Source organism: Lynx canadensis, chromosome B2, assembly GCF_007474595.2.
Source record: "Lynx canadensis isolate LIC74 chromosome B2, mLynCan4.pri.v2, whole genome shotgun sequence".
In the NCBI taxonomy this organism is placed as follows: Eukaryota; Metazoa; Chordata; class Mammalia; order Carnivora; family Felidae; genus Lynx; species Lynx canadensis.
Genome location: NC_044307.1, coordinates 11,923,581 through 11,942,691, shown reverse-complemented (window position 1 = coordinate 11,942,691; position 19,111 = coordinate 11,923,581). Strand labels below are relative to the sequence as shown.

General features: G+C 42.3%; 1 long non-coding RNA gene across 1 annotated transcript; it reads left to right on the top strand.

The window, feature by feature from the left end:
• The first annotated feature begins 1,823 nt into the window (after positions 1-1,823).
• On the top strand, positions 1,824-15,207 carry LOC115513558. The gene is made up of 2 exons (XR_003968736.1): positions 1,824-2,460; positions 14,571-15,207. It is a non-coding gene; the product is annotated as an uncharacterized LOC115513558 (long non-coding RNA).
• The last annotated feature ends 3,904 nt before the right edge of the window (positions 15,208-19,111 follow it).

Below are 19,111 nucleotides of genomic sequence, written 5' to 3'. Positions count from 1 at the left end.
GAATAAAGATGAGCTGTATTTGCAAAGTGTTGTGGACAGAAGAGTGTTTGCAGCTAAGGGTCTGAAACTTTTTCTCTCTTCATTCAGAACCAAGAAATTAGTCTTAAAAATAAAGCGACTGGCTATTTTAAGCACAGAATGCATTCATTCCAAACAGTAAGGTCATGAAAGCTGTACTTCAATTCCTACGAATTTCTAGTAATTAACACATAAATTTTCTCTCTGTGTCACACAACTCAATCCCTAAAGCAAACACAGTGTATCGTCTAAAATGCATATGAAAACAATTCATGCTTTTTCCTTGCTTAAAACAAACAGCAATGCTCACATGCTAAGTGGGAGAAAGACGGTAGGGAGATCTGTTCACCAACCCTCCAGACTGGTTTATGCCAGTGATTTTTGAAAGGGCGGGCCTACGCCGGCCGACTCCATCTTGCTCTGTGTCCTTCACCTAGACCACGCCTCCTCCCCTTGAGTAACCTCCCTCTCACCCATTCAAACTTCCTGATCAAAACACGCCCAGCGACCTGCGTAGCAGGACTCTGACCCTTCCCCAGCCAATTGGCCGAGGCCACGCCCCTTCCCCAGCCAATCGGCTGCCCCTAGACCCCTATAAAACCTTTGTGCTTTTGAAACTCGCTCTCTGTCCCTGGTATCTGCGTCGGTGCAGGTAGGGGATTGAGCTCGAGCTAGCTCGAATAAAGGCTCTTTTGCTTTTGCATCGGACTCGGCTCCCTGGTGGTCTTTGGGGATCACGAATTCTGGGCATAACAATTTTCAGGGTGTGCCCCTTCCCCACCTTGTAATAAAGGCAAGTTCTCAGGCCCCACCCAGCCCTTCTGTATCAGATGGTGGGGCCCAACGTTCTGGGTTTGCTCAAGCCTTCCAGGTAGTTCTGAGTCTCACCGAAGTCTGCCCTGTTCTTTCACTCCCTTGTAGGCATCAGTTCAGGCCACTTTCCAGCAGGCTCAAGGACCCCTACCCTCTAGCATCGAGTTAAATACTTAACAAGTCAGGGGCGCCTGGCTGGCTCAGTCGGTGAAGCGTCTGGCTCTTGGTTTCCGCTCAGGTCATGATCTCACGGTTGGTGAGTTTGAGCCCCACGTGGGGCTGCGCACTGTCAGTGTGGGCTTGCTTGGGATTCTCTTTCTCCCTCTTTCTCTGGCCCTCTCCCACTTGTACTCTCTCTCTCTCTCAAAATAAATAAACTTAAAAACAATACTTACCAAGTCAGTGATATTTCTTCTAAAACCTACTAATGCCGTTTGTACTGGTTATTATATTTAATTTTCAATAGCTTCTCTATTTTAAATAAAAATAGTCTGTAATAAATAAATAAAAATAAAAATGGTCTGTAAAGGAATAGATAAGATTGTAAAAAAAAAAACTTCAAAGGTTCTACGCTCACATCATTTCATAAAATGTACAAATTTCACCCTCCAATTAAAACACCTAAAACTTTGGCTCTAGATAATGCATGACAGGTGTGGTTCATGTTAACAATTCCAATCATGCTTTGTTGGTGTTATGCCAAAATATTTTCAATGAAAATTTATGTAACTGTTTTAAGTTAAAATAAACTGCTTACCGCATATATGCATTATTTCTTAAGACTTTCTGTCAAATTGACTATTTTTTATTAACTAATAATCTTTCAGACCTGACTGCATCTATTATATTTTATTTTTTTAAGTTTTTAAATTTGTTTTGGCGGGGGGGGGGGGGGGGCAGGGGAGGGGCAGAGAGAAAGGGAAAGAATCCCAAACAGGCTCCACACTGTCAGTGCAGAGCCCGATGCAGTGCTTGGACTCACGAACCAGGAGATAATCACCTGAGCTGAGATCAAGAGTCAGACACTTAACCAACTGAGCCACTCAGGCACCCCTACATCTATTACATTTTGAAGGAATTAGGATCAAAACTTTTTTTAATATTTTTTTATTTAAAATCAGTTCATTCTCGCATGCCATTCAAAATTGCTGAAAATATTTTTGCTGAAAATATTTAAGGGGATTGCATTTCCAAAAAAGCTGGAAGAGACTGCTATTAATTAATTAATTCATCCCTGTTATAGGAGGTTTGGGTTAGTTTCAATTTCTCACTTTTATAGGTTATTATGAATGATTCTGCAGTCAACATACAAGTGCTAGTTTATGAAACTAGTCTTGAATGCCTTCAGTTTTATCTCCTAAGCTCTATAACATGGAAATGTTTGTTTTGCATCTTGTGTCTCCCATTGCAGAAAACTTGGCGATGCAGGAAATTGCCATTTAGACAGAAATACCATGGCACTGACTGAGTGCTTGATTAGTTCAGATGGCTTGGAACCATTTGGGTAACTCTCCTAGGAGGGACACTTATTCCTTTATCCCTCCACATTGCTGTGACCTGTGCGGTTTACATGCTGGAAATCTGGACCAGAAAAAACAATCGAATTGATCGCCAGCTGCAGCAGCCGAGGTAGAGAAGTTCGTGTGGACTTGAGTCCTCGGCCCATGGGGAACAATTGCTGGCCTGCGAATCGGTTGCTAGAAAGACTAACATCTCCAATGTGACGTGCTGTAGGGCGAAAAGGAAGAAAGTAAAGCCCTGGGCAGATGGCCTTGGAGTATTGGCTTGGCTGAAACACTACATTCCACTGTCTGTAATAGAAAACTCAGAGGTTAAATATGGCCCATTCATTGGCAATTTCATGCTGCTCAGGCTGATAAAAGTCTGCTATTTCATATGCTCAAGGGGCATAGCAGGGTGTGCACAATATTCCCAGCTCAGTGGGGGACACCAGGACCTTCATGGTGCCCCCTGGAACCTCCCAACAACCAGCCAGCTTGAGCCCTCCCACATCTCCAGTATAGCCCCACATCACCTCAACAAGATCAGTGAATACTTTTCAATATGCTTTTCCTCCTTCTTCATCTGTTCTTTTTTTTTAATTATTTTTTAAAATTTACATCCAAATCAGTTAGCATATGGTGCAACAATGATTTCAGGAGTAGATTCCTTAATGCCCCTTACCCATTTAGCCCATCCCCCCTCCCACAACTCCCATAACCCTCAGTTTGTTCTCCATATTTATGAGTCTCTTCTGTTTTGTCCCCCTCCCTGTTTTTACATTTTTGTTTCCCTTCCCTTATGTTCATCTGTTTTGTCTCTTAAAGTCCTCATATGAGTGAAGCCATATGATTTTTGTCTTTCTCTGACTAAGTTCACTTAGCAGAATACCCTCCAGTTCCATCCACGTAGTTGCAAATGGCAAGATTTCATTCTTTTTGATTGCCAAGCAATACTCCATTGTGTATATATACCACATCTTCTTTATCCATTCATCCATCGATGGACATTTGGGCTCTTTCCATACTTTGGCTATTGTTGATAGTGCTGCTATAGACATGGGGGTGCCTGTGTCCCTTCGAAACACCACACCTGTATCCCTTGGCTAAATGCCTAGTAGTGCAATTGCTGGGTCATAGGGTAGTTTTATTTTTAGTTTTTTGAGGAACCTCCACACTGTTTCCCAGAGTGGCTGCACCAGTTTGCATTCCCACCAACAGTGCCAGAGGGTTCCCGTTTCTCCACATCCTCACCAGCATCTGCTGTTTCCTGAGTTGTTAATGTTAGCCACTCTGACCACTGTGAGGTGGTATTTCCCTGATGATGAGTGATGTTGAGCATTTTTTCATCTGGTTGGCCATCTGGATGTCTTCTTTGGAGAAGTGTCTATTCATGTCTTTTGCCCATTTCTTCACTGGATTGTTTGTTTTTTGGGTGTTGAGTTTGAGAAGTTCTTTATAGATTTTAGATCCTAACCCTTTATCTGATATGTCATTTTCTAATATCTCCTCCCATTCTGTCAATTGCCTTTTAGTTTTGCTGATTGTTTCCTTTTCTGTGCAGAAGATTTTTATTTTGATGAGGTTCCAGTAGTTCATTTTTGCATTTGTTTCCCTTGCCTCCAGAGATGTGTTGAGTAAGAAGTTGCTGCGGCCAAGATCAAAGAGGTTTTTGCCTACTTCCTCCTCGAGGATTTTGATGGCTTCCTGTCTTACATTGAGGTCTTTCATCCATTTTGAGTTTATTTTTGTGTCTGGTGTAAGAAAGTGGTCTAGGTTCATTCTTCTGCATATCGCTGCCATTTTCCCAGCACCACTTGCTAAAGAGACTGTATTTATTCCATTGAATATTCTTTCCTGCGTTGTCAAAGATTAGTTGGCCATATGTCTGTGGGTCGATTTCTGGGTTCTCTATTCTGTTCCATTGATCTGAGTGTCTGTTTTTGTGCCAGGACCATACTGTCTTGATGATTACAGCTTTGTAGTATAGCTTGAAGTCTGGGATTGTGATGCCTCCTGCTTTGGTTTTCTTTTCCAAGATTGCTTTGGCTAATAAGGTCTTTTCTGGTTCCATACAAATTTTAGGATTATTTGTTCTAGCTCTGTGAAGAATGCTGGTGTTATTTTGATAGGGATTGCATTGAATATGTAGATTGCTTTGGATAGTATCGACATTTTAACAATATTTGTTCTTCCTATCCAGGAGCATGGAATCTTTTTCCATCATTTTGGGTCTTCTTCAATTTCTTTCATAAGCTTTCTATAGTTTTCAGTGTATAGATTTTTCACCTCTTTGGTTAGATTTATTCCTAGGTATTTTATGGGTTTTGGTGCAACTGTAAATGGGATCGATTCCTTGATTTCTTTTTCTGTCGCTTCATTGTTGGTGTATAGGAATGCAACCAATTTCTGTGTGTTGATTTTATATCCTGCAACTTTGCTGAATTCATGAATCAATTCCAGCAGTTTGGTGGTGGAATCTTTTGGGTTTTCCATATACAGTATCATGTCATTTGCGAGGAGTGAAGGTTTGACCTCCTCCTGGCCAATTTGGATGCCTTTTATTTCTTTGTATTGTCTGATTGCAGAGACTAAGACTCCCAATACTAGGTTGAATAACGGTGGCGAGAGTGGACATCCCTGTTTTGTTCCTGACCTTAGGGGGAAAGCTCTCAGTTTTTCCCCATTGAGGATGATATTAGCATTGGGTCATTCATATATGGCTTTTATGATGTCTAGGTATGCTCCTTCTATCCCTACTTTCTTGAGGGTTTTTATCAAGAAAGGATGCTGTATTTTGTCAAATGCTTTCTCTGCATCTATTGAGAGAATCATATGGTTCTTGTCCTTTCTTTTATTGATGTGATGAATCATGTTAATTGTTTTGCAGATATTGAACCAGCCATGCATCCCAGATATAAATCCCACTTGGTCGTGGTGAATAATTTTTTTAATGTATTGTTGGATCCGGTTGGCTAATATCTTGTTGAGGATTTTTGCATCCATGTTCATCAGGGAAATTGGTCTATAGTTCTCCTTTTTAGTGGGGTCTCTGTCTGGTTTTGGAATCAAGGTAATGCTGGCTTCATAGAAAGAGTTTGGAAGTTTTCCTTCCACTTCTATATTTTAGAACATCTTCAAGAGAATAGGTGTTAACTCTTCCTTAAATGTTTGGTAGAATTCCCCTGGAAAGCCATCTGGCTCTGGACTCTTGTTTTTTGGCAGATTTTTGATTACTAATTCAATTTCCTTACTGTTATGGGTCTGTTCGAGTTTTCTATTTCTTCCTGTTTCAGTTTTGGTAGTGTATATGTTTCTAGGAATTTGTCCATTTCTTCCAGATTGCCCATTTTATTGGCATGCAATTGCTCATAATATTCTCTTATTATTGTTTTTATTTCTCCTGTGTTGGTTGTGATCTCTCCTCTTTCATTCTAGATTTTATGTCTTTGTGCCCTTTCCTTTTCCTTTTTGATCAAACTGGCTAGTGGTTTATCCATTTTGTTAATTCTTTCAAAGAACCAGCTTCTGGTTTCATTAATCTGTTCTACAGGTTTTTTTTTTTTTTTTTTTTTTTGTTTTGATAGCATTTAATTTCTGCTCTAATCTTTATTATTTCCTGTCTTCTGCTGGTTTGGGGTTTTATTTGCTGTTCTTTGTCCAGCTCCTTAAGGCATAAGGGTAGGTTGTGTATCTGAGATCTTTCTTCCTTTTTTAGGAAGGCCTGGATCACTATATACTTTCCTCTTATCACCGCCTTTGCTGTGTCCCAGAGGTTTTGGGTTGTGGTGTTATCATTTTCATTGACTTCCATATACTTTTTAATTTCCTCTTTAACTTCTTGGTTAGCCCATTCATTCTTTAGTAGAACGCTCTTCAGTCTCCAAGTATTTGTTACCTTTCCAAATTTTTTCTTGTGGTTGATTTCGAGTTTCACAGCGTTGTGGTCTGAAAATATGCATGGTATGATCTCGATCTCTTTGTACTTACTTTGGGCTGATTTGTGTCCCAGTATATGGTCTATCCTGGAGAACATTCCATGTGCACTGGAGAAGAATGTATATTCTACTGATTTAGGATGAAATGTTCTGAATATATCTGTTAAGTCCATCTGGTCCAGTGTGTCATTCAAAGTCATTGTTTCCTTTTGATTTTTTGATTAGATGATCTGTCCATTGTTGTGAGTGGGGTGTTGAAGTCTCCTATTATGGTATTACTATTGATGAGTTTCTTTATGTTTGTGATTAATTGATTAATATATTTGGGTGCTCTCACATATGGCACATAAGTGTTTACAATTGTTACATCTTCTTGGTGGATAGACCCCTTGAGTATGATATAATGCCCTTCTGCATCTCTTCATACAGTCTTTATTTTAAAGTCTAGAGTCTGATATAAGTATGGCTACTCCAGCTTTCTTTTGTTTACCATTAGCATGATAGATGGTTCTCCATCCCCTTATTTTCATTCTGAAGTTGTGTAGGTCTAAAGTGATCTCTTGTAAACAGCATATAGATGGATCTTGTTTTCTTATCCATTCTGTTACCTTATGTCTTTTGATTGGAGCATTGAGTCCATTGATGTTTAGAGTGAGTACTGAAAGATATGAGTTTATTGCCATTATGATGCTTATAGAGTTGGAGTTTCTGGTGGTGTTCTCTGGTCCTTTCTAATCTTTGTTGCTTTTGGTATATATATGTATATATATTTTTTAGTCTTTTCTCCCCTCAGAGAGTCCCCTTAAAATTTCTTACAGGGCTGTTTTAGTGGTCACAAACTCCTTTAATTTTTGTTTGTCTGGGAAACTTTATCTTTCCTTCTATTTTGAATGACAGACTTGCTGGATAAAGAATTCTTGGCTGCATATTTTTCTGATTCAGCACACTGAATATATCCTGCCACTCCTTTCTGGCCTGCCAAGTTTCTGTGGATAGGTCTGCTGCAAACCTGATCTGTATTCCCTTGTATGTTAGGGACTTTTTTTCCCTTGCTGCTTTCATGATTCTCTCCTTGCTTGAGTATTTTGTGAATTTGACTATGATATGCCTTGTTGATGGTCGGTTTTTGTTGAATCTAATGGGGGTCCTCTGTGCTTCCTGAATTTTGATGTCTCTGTCTTTCCCCAGGTTAGGAAAGTATTCCACATAATCCTATTACCCCTTTTTCTCTCTCTTTATCCTCTGGGTCCCCTATGATTCTGATGTTGTTCCTTTTTAATGAGTCACTGATTTCTCTAATTCTTAATTTTTTTAAATGTTTATTTATTTTTGACAGAGAGACAGAGCGTGAGTGGGGGAGGGGCAGAGAGAGAGGGAGACACAGAATCCAAAGCAGGCTCCAGGCTCTGAGCTGTCAGCACAGACGCCGACCCGGGGCTCAAACTCAGGGCTTGAACTCACAAACCATGAGATTGTGGTGACCTGGGCTGAAGTCGGACGCTTAACAGGCTGAGCCATTCAGGCGCCCCTGATTTCTCTAATTCTTAAATTATGCTCTTGTGCCTTAATCTCCCTCTTTTTTTCCGCTTCATTATTCTCTATAAGTTTGTCCTCTCTATCACTGATTCTCTGTTCTGCCTCATCCATCCTTGCCACCACTGCATCCATCCATGATTGCAGCTCAGTTATAGCATTTTTTATTCACCCTGACGAGTTTTTCCTTCTTTTATCTCTGCAGAAAAGGATTCTAATCTATTTTCGACTCGAGCTAGTATTATTATTGTGATTCTAAATTCTGGTTCAGACATCTTGCTTGTATCTGTGTTGCTTAAATCCCTGGCTGTCGTTTCTTCGTGCTCTTTCTTTTGGGGTGAACGCCTTCATTTTGTTATTTTGAAGGGAGAAAAGGAATTAATGAGGTAGAATAATTAAAATTTAAAAAGAATGAAAATTTTAAAAAATTAAAATTAAAAAATTAAACACACAAATCTAATAAATGATGCTAGATCTTAGGTGTGTTTCTGGTCTGGGTGTTGAAAATGGCTTGACAGATTAGAGAAAAAAAGGGGGGGGGAGGAAATTGTTTGAGAATTTGAAAAAATGAATACACTGAAGTAGACTAAAATGAGATGATTGGAGTAAAATAGAATTTGAGAAAATTTACACAAAAGTAAAGAATATAGTAGAAAAAATTAAAGAAAAATATTTTTAATAAAAATTAAATATAAAAATGATGTTTTCCCTTTCTGTATTCAAGAAAAAGAAAAGAAATGAAAAAGAAAAAAGAGAAAAAAAAGAAATCGCTTGAAAATTTGAAAAAGTGAGTACAATGTAGAAGACTAAAATAAAATGATGGAAGTAAAATAGAATTTGAAAAAATTTACATAAAAGCAAAAAATATAGAAAAAAATAAATAAAAATATTTTAATAGAAATTGAAAGTAAAAATGAAGTTTTTCTCTTTCTGCATTCAAGCAAAAGAAAAGAAATGAAAAAGAGAAAAAAGAAAAAGAAATCGTTTGAAAATTTGAAAATGTGAATACACTGAAGTAGACTAAAATAAAATGATGGAAGTAAGAATTTGAAAAAAAATTACACAAAAGTAAAAAATATAGTAAAAAATTAAATAAAAATATTTTTACTAAAAATTGAAAATAAAAATGAATGTTTTCTTTCTGTATTCAAGAAAAAGAAAAGTAGTGTAAAAGAAAAGAAAAAAAGAAAGAAAATTGAATAGATGGACCTGCTAACAGATTGAAATAGGGCTGAAATTACTTCGTTTTCCCCTAGAAGTCAGATTATGTAGCGCTTTATAGTCCATAAACTAAGCTGGCGGTGAGACTTGTGGTCTTGAAGAGCGAGGTTGGCCCAGTTGGGCGGGGTTCAGTGTAATGGCTCCATTCTCCACTAGATGGCACCACTAGCCTACTGGGGCGGATAGTTGCGGTGCTCATAGGTGGGTATGTGCATGGCGGGAGCGGTGAAAATGGGTTCACCCAGCTACCCATTCTCTAGTATTGGAACTCTGTTCTCCCTGATCAGCAATCACGCACCCGTCCTCTGTCTTCAGCTCACATCCACTCCCCGCTTTCTCACTCTCCGTGACCAGGCCCCGGGCAGCACCTCTCTCCCGAGTTTTGTCTCAGATGGGGCTGTTTTCCGGCCCCTTACTTCTGAAGGCCTGTGGCTTTGACCTGTTCCGCCCCTCTGCGGGAGGGTCTCACCGAGCAATGGCCAAATGGTGGCTGCATGCAGGAACGCTTGCTGGACCCTGCTGCAGCCGGTGCCCCGAGACTGCGGCCAGGTGCCAGCCTGCCCCAGCAAAAGTTTGCAAGATACTGTAGCTGCAGCTTTTCAGGAATTATGGAAAATCACAACACACATCTGGCACCAGGCTTCACCCTTAAGGACCTTGTTCCAGCACCAGCGAATGTGGCCCTTTTCTGGGGTCTGCTGGGACCAGGTGGCCTCAACAGTCTCTACCAAATGTCCTTCCAGCAGTGGAATTGCTTTTCCCCGTGTGGCCTGAGAACCTCCCGGACCCCACTCTGTTCCTGGGGATTCGCTCTTCCCACCAGAGCACCGCCAGGTATCGAGCTGCGGAGTTGCAGCCTTTGCGCTCTCCGTGTTTACAGTCTTAATGGAATTTAGACCCTCTCCTTTCTCTTTTCTCCCTTTTTAGTTTAGTCCCTTTGGCTATTTCCAATTTTCCACTTTCTCTCCAGCTGCTTTTGGGGAGGGGTGCTTTTCCCGTATTCTACCCCCACCCCCAGGCTCCATCCTCTCTCTGCCTGCAAAAGCAGCTCCCTGCCCTCCGTGGCTTCTCGCTCCCCAAGTTCACCTCTCTGCACCACGTACCTGCTGAATTCTGTGGTTCAGGTGGTGCGGATTGTTGTGTTAATCCTCCAATCAGCTTTCTAGGTGTGTAGGATGGTTTAGTGTTGGTCTGGCTGTATTTCATGGATGTGAGACACACAAAAAACTTCCATGCTGTTTCGCCATCTTGGCTCCTCTCCCGTTCTTCATCTGTTCTTAAGCTGAATGTCTAAGAATGGTTTTAGTTACTACTTCTAACTCCCAGGGTTGTTTTGTTTTTGTGTGTGTGTGTGTGTGTGTGTGTTGTTTTTTTTTTTGAGATAATTTAGTACTTTTGATTTAATATACAGAATCTGTATACTTATATACAGATTCTCAGATATAGATATATCACAGATGTAAATATCTCAAGTTTCATTGCCCATGATGGTTTCCTGTCATCTTCTTGCCTTATCTTCATGTCTCTTTAGGTTTGTGATCTGATGAGAACATTTGCTTGAGAAAATTCCTCCTTTGGGGCCACTTAAGTGATACAGTCTCTGAATTCATGCATACCTTCAAGTTTCTTTGACGTGTGAAATGGGATATCTTGGCCGGGTATAGGATTGTGGCTTGTAGTTCTTTTCTCTGAGAAGTCTGTAGATCTGAACCTACCGTCTTTCATTTTCTAGCATGACATATGAGAAGTCCATGGCCAGTCTGATTCTTTTCCTTTGGGAAGTGATTTTGTCTTTTTGTCTGAAGATTTTATGATTTTCTTTCTTTTTTGAATTCAGGAATTTTATTGGCATTTTCCTAGGTGTGTGTCTTTTTTCATACACACAGTCTAGAAATCAGTATTCTCTTTCAGTCTATAGGCCACCAATATTTGTTTAACTTACAGAAATGTTCTTTTATTATTTTTTAAAGTATTGCCTCTTTTTCTAGAGCTCCATTATAGAATTAGGTGTTTAGGCCTGTCCTCCAAGTCTCTTATCTATCTATCTATCTATCTATCCCCCTCCCCCTTGTCATTGAGATATTTCTTGGACTTGCCACTAATTTGGGTCTTAACAGAAAGTTTGTATTTATCTTTAGAATTGCTTAATTGATAAATTATGTGTTGTTTTTTTTTTTTTTTAGCTTCAGCATTTCTTGTCTCTGTTGTGAATGATTCCCTCAATGTGATGTTATTTTCCCCCTACTAAATTGTTGTCTGTCTTCTCCAGCAGCTTCATTTCCTTGGGCATGTATTCTATTTGTTACAACTTGTCATTCTGTCTTTGACTGCAGACCATCCTTAGGTGGGATTTGTTGTTGCCATCACTCTTGTTGGATGTCCAATGGGAGCACCCAGGTAAGATTGTTTAAATACCCTGGGAGGCAGCAGTGACAGGAAGAGGGAAGAAAACCAGTTTCCATTCTAGGGAGTTCACGGATACAAGTCAGGCCACAACCCCCAATGTTGTATGTACATGGGGGAGAGTTCCCTGACGCTGGTCTCCGTGTACCTTACCAATCTCATGGGCAAAGAGGGATTAGATAATCCTATTAACTTTTTAACGTTATAGAACCCCAGTAGCCAGGCATGCTTTTTAGCTCAGATGGTGATCATCACAGCTGGCTCCCTTTATCTCCAAAAGCTTCATCCTTCCCAGGATATACCACTGTCAAATGCCTGGTCTCCAGGCAATCGTCCTGCCCTTGGGAGAGACAGTCTTATTCTAGTTCTCTCTGCCAGAGTCCAACAAAACCTAAGACCTTGCCTTCCTCCAGCTTGCTACAGACTCCAATAGCTGTTTGGCTTAGAAAACCCATAGACATGAGGGTAGGAGTAAAGGGAGAGAAATGAACACAGTTAGGTGGCTCTGTTCCCCAAATGTTTCTGCATCCTCTGACAGAGCTTGTATTTTTGTATTCGTTTTTTCTTATTCTTTGATGATAGAGAATCTCTCACTCACAAATGTAGTTTGACTTTTCCCAAATGCCTCTTTAATATATGCCAAAATGGATATGGTGTTTCTCTCCTCTGCCCTACTAATGGAACAAACTATACCAGCATCGTTGCCAATACCGACCAATACTCCCACTCCTGGAGTAAACCCCTAGCCAAGTCATTTCATAGTTAGGATGCTTTCAACTAAAAATTATAAAAATCCAAGCTAGCACCATGTTAAACACTAAAGAAATGTATCGATGTATCTTGCAAAACTGTTATACGCTAGCACAACCACAATATTGGCATTGATACAGGCAAGATAGAGGATATTTCCGTCAGCACAAGCATCCTTTGTACTGCTCTTAATTTTAAAAATTTTTAATTGTGGTAAACACACACACATAATATAAACCTTACTATCTCAACATTTTTGAGGGTACAGCTTAATATGTTAAGCATGTTCACATGGCTGGGCAGCTAGCTTCACTCTTGAGTTCCACTTACTCCAATCTTTGGCGAATATTAAACATTTACTTTTCACCTGGACCTGTACTAGACTCAACGGCAGGGTGGGTATATCATCAGTAATGTTTAAAATGGGGTTGCTGATTACAGAAAATGTTAACAAACTAGGGTGGGGTGGGGTAGGGGGAAATACATGTACACGTGAAAAAATGGCGACTGCACGTCCCAAAGGCCAAATTGTAGAATAGACACCTTCTGTCTCATCCTTGCCTCCTTTTCTTTTATCCCTTTGTGTGCCTGGGCTTCCCTTGTATGACCTTCCTCTTTCTTTTATCTCTTCTCTAGATATTTCAGAAACCAAACTCTGTGAAATTTATTACCTCTGGTGAAATGCCAAAGTGATTAGCTAATTAATCAGAGTGCCCGAAGGACTTTTCCATTTTTCTGCACCTGTCATGAAACTTATTAAAATCACGTGGAAGGCTTTCCTTAGAGGCTTCATCCTATAGCCATTTGCTTTGGTCTGTGTCCAGCAGGTGGCGCTGAAGGATAGTTAATTGAAGCCATTATGCCTCTCAATAGTACCCTAAATATCTACTGGGTTTTAGAGCATTTTGGCTTATTCTACTTGATTGCATAATAATCAAAATCTTGGATAGTCTATCCCTTGACTCTTTCACTCCTGGATTTCCAACATTCTTTTTGCCCCAATTCTTGGCAATTTCAATATCTGCGTGGATACCCTTCCCACATCTTGACTTCTCAGTTCCTTGACTTCCTTGTATCCTTGATCCCTTCCCTTTAACAACCTAGGACGTTTTCCTTTGGGCTTCTTTTCTTTCTTACCTACATCATGGTTGGTGATATCCAATCCAGTGGCTTCAAATACCACTTACATGCAGATGACTGTTGACCTTCTATCCAACACCAATGTCTTCTCTAAGACCAGGCTCCACCTGAGTGTCTCATCAGCATCTCAACTTAACATGTTCCAAATAAGAGCTTCTCTCTGCTTCCCTCACAGCCCTTCGCCTCTCAATGAATGGCATCTCCACCTCCATGGCTTGGGCCCCAAACCTTGAGTCACGCTTGACTTCTCTCTGTCTCTCCCACTTTCTGTCCCATACAGAATATATTGTATGGGATCCTGTTGGCTCTTCTTTCAGAATATATCCAGGGTATGACCACTTCTCACCATCTGTGTACCACGTCCCTCTCCAAGCCAGAGCCACCTCTCACGGGGACGGCTGTCATGACCTTCCAATTCATCCCCCAGCCGCTGCCTTGTCTCCTTCCCATCTATTCTGAAGACAGCAGCCAGCGTGACTCTGTTAAAACATAAAAGAGATCCTACCCTTTTTCTTTTCTTTTTTTTAATAAAGTGTATTTATTTTGGGGAGAGAGAACACACAAGTAGGACAGAGAGAGGGTGACAGAGAATTCCAAGCAGGCTCTACGCTGCCAGCACAGAGCCCCAGGTGGGCTCGAACTCATGAACTGTGAGATCATGACCCAAGAGGAAATCACGAGTTGGGCGCTTAACAGACCGGACCACCCAGGCACATCACCCCCCCCCCCATCCTTTTCCTAACTGACATTGCCAAGAATTCCCATCTCACACCCAATAAAAGCCCAAGTCATCACAATGGCCTGCAAAGCCATATACAAGGATGCCCCCACCCTACACCAAGCTCTCTGGACCTCATCTTCTAGTACGTTCCCCACTCACTCTGCTCCAGTCTCACTAGCACCTCTCAGTTCCTCAGCACCCCAGGCCTGGTCCCATCTCAGACCAGTTGTGTCTGTTTCCTCTGCCCAGAAGGATCCTCCCCCAGCAGTGGCAGGGCCCCTCGGCCACCCTCTCCCCACCAATGAGGTCTTCCCTGAACCCGTGGTGGAAAATCACAGGCTGGCTACCCTCATAATTCTCTAGCCTGCTTCTAGCTTTCTTCTTCTCCATAATGATTTAAGCACACACACACACACACACACACCATACACATACAGATACCCATCTGGTTTCTTGCCTGTCTCTCCCCAACTAGAGTGTAAGGTCCATGTGGGCTGAGACTTGTGTCTGCTTTGTTCACTGTTGTCTCCCCAGGGCCGACAGGAGCACCTGGCACGGGACCAGCCCTCCATACAAGCTTGCTGAATGACGAGTGAACAGATAATTATTCTGGACCACATTAGTGGTCGAATCCCAGAATGTGTCTGGACACACAAATAAATACCACCTACCACTCATGACTGACAGTACTTTGCCCTTCCGAAGTACAAGCTCAGGCAGATCTGCAAGTCCTTTCAAGGTCAAGGCTTTCCTGAAAGGAAAGATTAAAACTCAGAACAAACCAACCCACATGTCTTCGTAAATCATTTCCCAACAAATGCTCTGCCCACAGTTCCCTTTCCTGGGGCCAGCTATTGTCTGAAGGCATAACTCCTAACGGCATAAATTCTGCAAAGCTGAACACAGTGGCATGCTTTATAAAATACCAGCCAGCGACAGAAAAATATCCTCATCCTTACAATCATCTATAAATGCAGGGTTCCCACCCCCCACCCCCCCCCCCCCCCCCCCCCCGCAGCCCAGCCAGTATTTTAGAAACCTGAGAATAGATGACTGTAATTCATTTTGTTTGAATGACACTAAATTTCTTCTGTGGCCACTTAAGTGTCTTTAAGCCCTAAGATACTGGCATTAATCTTAATAAAGGGAAGAACCTTGGATCTCTATCCTACAAATGGCAGTGTGTCCTACATTTCAAATGTGAAGGGTGTTACCAAGTCGTTTCTCTCACTTTTTGTCACTGAGATAATTGCAGTTATATTTGCTCAGAAGAGTGAGACCACACCCAAACTCTCTTTAGTACTGATGAGACTTGAAATGCTAACACCTTTCTGGAATGCAGAGTAAGGATTAAGGAAAGTGGCATTAATTCCCGGGTAGAGAAGACAATGGTCTCAGGAAATTCTTTCAGGAACTCTACATGTTTTCCATAACGTCCAGCCTTGAAAACATTTTCCGGGTCCTTCTGATACGCCCACCCCCCCATCTCATGAGTGAATCTGTCTTTTCGTTTTTAGTATTTTTAGGCCTTAAGGGAAAAGTCACCCGCCTCTTTGCTATATAGTTTGTCTTTGACTAGCCAGCGTTTCCTGTGGCAAATGTTCACTTAGCGTATATTTTGTGCTGGCCGCTGTGCTAGGTCTTAAGATGAAGATAAAGAGAATAAATTGAGCTTGATTCCTAGGGGCTCACAAGGCATCAGAGAGATGTGCAAATAGATCATCAAAATGCGAGGTGATGATTCCAAATCAGAGCACAGACGAGAGAGGAGAGGCAGTGTATTCCTGACGGGCTCTGCGATGGTTTCGTGGAGAAAGTGACATTTAGGCAGAATCTTGACTGATGAGTGGGAGTCCACCGAATATAGAAGCAGGAGGGAAAGACTTCAGGCAGAGGAAAGGATATGCAAAGCCTGAACGTGTGAAAGTACCAGGCAGGGCGGCGGAACACGGAAATGTTTGCTGTGCCTGAGCCTGCGATGCCGAGGGGAGAGAGACGTCCCGAGGCACTGAAGAGTCTGTGTGCCCTGCTCCACGGTTGGGCTCGATCCCGTAAACACGAAAGGGTTTTAGGCGATGGGTGAACGCACCCAGGGTTGTAGGGTGATGGCTCCAGTCCCGGGCTCCCCGAGGTGTAGGCCAGACCAGCGGCCGCGGCCTCACCTGGGAACCTGGTAAAAACCCAAGTTCTGGCCCCCAGTTCAGATTTCGGAGTCAGAAATTCAGAATTTCTGGTCACGGAGCTTGGAAATCTGTATGGTATTAAGGCGTCCAGCTGCCTGTCTAGTAACAGTTTGGGAGAGACAGATCGAATCTGCACAGATTGTTCCAAATAGCTCAGGCCCGAAAAAAGAAAAAGCCAGGGGCGTGAGTTTAAGCGGGACAGGATGCATTAGAAAGACCTTTCTGAAGGTTCGGCAGGAGGTAGGCAAAGGATATCTCCAGATACCCAGTTCTCAAAGCTCACCAACTACCCAAATTGGGTGGCTTTTTAAAATTGTAACTTCCAGATCCTGCTCCTGATTTACCAAACAGAATCAGTATCCTGTTTTGGGCTCTTCTTCCTCCGCTGTACTTAGGTCTTCTCTGTACTTTGTGTTTTCCGTTCATGGAATCTTCCCTCTTGCTAACGTTGTTCAACCTCTTGCACTTTGGGGGGATTTCTGGCAAGTGCCACTTGCCTTCTTTCTTTTTTTTTTTTAATTTTTTTTTTCAACGTTTATTTATTTTTGGGACAGAGAGAGACAGAGCATGAACGGGGGAGGGGCAGAGAGAGAGGGAGACACAGAATCGGAAACAGGCTCCAGGCTCCGAGCCATCAGCCCAGAGCCTGACGCGGGGCTCGAACTCACGGACCGCGAGATCGTGACCTGGCTGAAGTCGGACGCTTAACCGACTGCGCCACCCAGGCGCCCCCCACTTGCCTTCTTTCTAGGGGAAGACAGCCTTACGGCATCAGAGCTGGGGGTTGGGGGGGCTGTCGCTATGCAGAGACCCGTCTGTGGCTCTCAATTCTGGCCACTCACTGAATCCCCTGAAGAGAGTTATTTTTTAACGTTCATGTTCGAGGGGTGCCTGGGTGGCTCAGTCGGTTGAGCCTCCAACTTTGGCTCAGGTCATGACCTCGAGGTCCATGAGTTGGAGCCCCGCATCAGGCTCTGTGCTGACAGCTCAGAGCCTGGAGCCTGCTTCCGATTCTGTGTCTAACCTCTCTCTCTGCCCCTCCCCCTCTCATGCTCTCTCTCTCTCTCTCTCTCAAAAATAAATAAACATTAAAAAAAAATCTTAAATGTTCAGGTTCAGGTTCAACCTCAAGGAAAATAAATTAGATTTCCTGGGACTGAAGTATTTCTCAAATGCCCCCTCGGTGATTCTAACGTACAACTAGCACTAAAAACTGGCAAGTGGTCCGACAGCCTTGTTTTAGGGAGAAGGAATCCAAAAAAGAGAGATCCTAGGGCCACGGAGGAGCCTGTCACATAACCTGGGTCAGATAAGGGCATAGTCAGCTACATTAAAATGCTGAGGAGGTGGAGGGGGGGGTGAGTACCAAGAAAAGATCATTACATTTCATAATGAGGACACTGCTGTTGGACTTCAAGGCACAGATGGCCGCACAAAGCCAACCCATAGACTGTTGCTAAAGCAATGAGGGAAACATTGAAAACAACCGCAAAAGCTAAAAAGAAACAATAAAAACTTACCAGGAGTATTCAAACAAACAAAAAAAAAGAAACCCCTTCATGTCCTACACTTGGAAAAAGAGACAGGGGCAGAGGAACGCACGATTCTGGAGTGATACAATCCATGTGGCTCCTGACAGCTCTCTCCTCCCCCAAAAGTGTTACTGAGGAAAGAACACGAATGAGTCAGCAAAATCTCGAGCCTTCTCACTAATGCCTTCAAATCCGTGGAGAAGTAGACCAAGGGCATGGAAAGGCTTTCCCAGAAAAACTGTGGAAAAGTCTTCCAGATTAGACGCCTTTCTCTCTGGTGGGGTCCTGAGAGATGCTAGAAAGACACAGGAGGGCTTCCCACCCTCCAAGACATTGTGTTGAGTTGGGGTGATGAGCTCAACCTTACTGAGGTTGGTTGTCCCCCTGAGTGGGTCGAGCGGACTCTGTTACATAGGAAAGAATCTCGAAACACTTTCAGCACTCATGCGCCCTGGCTCCGATGTCAGCCCCAGTCTCCATGTCTCTTCCTGCCTCCAGCCTACAGAAAAACCGAGCTGAAAGCGACACCTACCTTAAAATTGGAAAGACATAATAACCTGGCCTCACGATCAGGCAAGGAACCTGTCAAGTAGAATCCATTACAGTGCAGAAGAGCAATTAGACGTCTGAGAAGAGTTGTCTGTTTAAAGCATGAGGAATTTCTGTCTGCTCTACAGATGATTCTGTGGCTAAAGACAAAGCTACACAAAACTAAACTAAAAGAGTAGGAAAGTGAAAGGAAAGGAGTTTTAGGGAATGGACAAAGAACTTCATCTGGAAGAAAATATAAGCCGAGAAACAGAAGTAGATTTCCCACGAGTGCATCATGATATAGAAGAACTTCTTTCTTTTTCTTAATTTTTTAAAAGTTTATTTATTTATTTTGAGAGAGACAGAGAGAGTGCCAATTGGGGAAGCACCGAGAGAGGGAGAGAGAGAAAATCCCAAGCAGGCTCTGCACTGTCAGCGCAGAGCCTGATACGGGACTTGATCCCACGGACCATGAGGTCATGACCTGAGCCGAAACCAAGAGTCAGATGCTTAACTGACTGAGCCACCCAGGCACCCCCTCTTAATTTTTTTAATGCCAGAAAGTTCTAACACTCTTCAAGGAAATAGTTTTAGAAGAGTGGTGAGCTTCAATCCAGAGGAAAGGACTGAATACAGGTCAGTTGGGGTTTTATGATGACAATGAGTAAAAAGAGGAAAGACATAAGTTTGAGGCTTTATCTGAGAAAAGAGAGGAAAGTATTATTTTTGTTATTTCCGTTATGATGAGATGGAATCCTTGAGCATATTTGTAGGCTAAAGAAAGCAAGGCATCAAATGAGTCTCGTCAGTCTTAGGAAAGAAGGATATT